Source organism: Schistocerca serialis, chromosome 7 (genome assembly GCF_023864345.2).
Source record: "Schistocerca serialis cubense isolate TAMUIC-IGC-003099 chromosome 7, iqSchSeri2.2, whole genome shotgun sequence".
Classification (NCBI taxonomy): domain Eukaryota; kingdom Metazoa; phylum Arthropoda; class Insecta; order Orthoptera; family Acrididae; genus Schistocerca; species Schistocerca serialis.
The window spans coordinates 510,251,436-510,253,609 of NC_064644.1; positions in this window are offsets into that span (position 1 = coordinate 510,251,436).

Genomic DNA, 2,174 nt, shown 5'->3' on the forward strand with positions numbered 1-2,174 from the left:
TAATTGTTTTGAGCAGTTAGATCATGAGCACACGCGAAGAGTAAACGGTCATGGAAACACACTTGACCTCTTAGCAACAAAGAATCCTGAGTTAACAACGTGCATCAAACCCGATTCAGGGATTAGTGAACACAGGTGTCGTAGCGAGATTGAACACTGCATTCCCCAAATCCTCGAAGAAAAAGCGAAAAATATATATTCACTTGAAGCCTTCCTAAGAGACAATCTCCACTCATTTCAAATTAATAAAATAAGTGTAGACCAGATGTGGCTTAGAGTCAAAGAGATAGTATCGGCAGCAATTGAGAGATTTATGCCAAATAAATTAACAAACGACGGAGCTTATCCTCCTTGGTACACAAAATGGGTTAGAACACTGTTGCAGAAACAACGAAACAAACATGCCAAATTGAAACAGACCCAAAATCCCCAAGATTGGTGATCTTTTACGGAAGCTCGAAATTTAGCATGGACTTCAATGCGAGATGCCTATAACAGTTTCCACAACGAAACTTTGTCTCGAAACCTGGCAGAAAATCCAAAGAGATTCTGGTCATATGTGAAGTATGTTAGCGGCAAGAAACACTCAATGCCTTCTCTGCCTAATAGCAATGGAGATACTATAGAAGACAGTGCTGCCAAAGCAGAGTTACTAAGCACAGCCTTCCGAAATGCCTTCACAAAAGAAGACAAAGTAAACATTCCAGAACTCGAATCGAGAACAGCTGCCTAATTGAGTAACGTAGAAGTAAATATCTTCGAAGTAGTGAAGCAACTTAAATCAGTTAATAAAAGCAAGTCTTCTGGTCCAGACTGTATACCAATTACTTTCCTTTCCGAGTATGCTGATGCAGTAGCCTCATAGTTAACAATCATACACAACCGTTTGCTCACCGAAATATCCGTACCCGAAGACTGGAAAGTTGCGCAGGTCACACTATTATTCGAGAAAGGCAGTAGGAGTAACCCTCTAAATTATAGGCCTATATCGTTAACGTCGATATGCATCGGGATTCTAGAACATATATTGTGTTCGAACATTATGAATTACCTCGGAGAAAACGGTCTATTGACACGCATTCAACATGGGTTTAGAAGGCATCGTTCCTGTGAAACACAACTAGCTCTTTATTCACATGAAGTGTTTAGTGCTATTGACAAGGGATTTCAGATCGATTCCGTATTTCTGGATTTCCAGAAGGGTTTTGACACTGTACCACACAAGCGGCTCGTAGTGAAATTGCGTGCATATGGAATATCTTCTCAGTTATGTGACTGGATTTGTGATTTCCTGCCAGAGAGGTCACTTTTCGTAGTAATTGATGGAAAGTCATCGAATAAAACAGAAGTGATTTCTGGCGTTCCCCAAGGTAGTTATCCATATAATCGATTTTTGAGACAATCCGAGCAGCCGTCTTCGGTTGTTTGCAGATGACGCTGTCGTTTATCGACTAATAATATCATCAGAAGATCAAAATAAACTGCAAAACGATTTAGAAATAATATCCGAATGTTGCGAAAAGTGGCAATTGACACTAAATAACGAAAAGTGTGAGGTCATCCACATGAGTGCTAAAAGGAGTTCGTTAAACTTCGGTTACTCGATCAATCAGTCTAATCTATAAGCCGTAAATTCAACTAAATACCTAGGTATTACAAATACGAACAACCTAAATTGGAAGGAACACACAAAATGTGTTGTGGGGAAGGTTAACCAACGACTGCGTTTTATCGGCAGGACACTTAGAAAATGTCACAGACCTACTAAGGAGCCTACACTACGCTTGTCTGTTCTCTTTTAGAATACTGCTGCGCGGTGTGTGATCCTTACCAGGTAGGACTGACGGAGTACATCGAAAGAAAGGCAGCACGTTTTGTATTATCGCGAAGTATGGGAGAGAGTATCACAGAAATAATACAGAATTTGGGCTGCAAATCATTAAAAGAAAGACGTCTTTCGTTGTAACGGTATATTATCACGAAATTCCAATCACCAACCTTCTTCTCCGAATGCGAAAATATTTTGTTGACACCGACGTTCATAGGGAGGAACGATCACCACGATAAAATAAGGGAAATCAGAGCTCGTACAGAAAGATATACGTGTTCATTCTTTCCACGCTCTATACGAGATTGGAATAATAGAGAATTGTGAAGGTGCCAGATGAACCCCC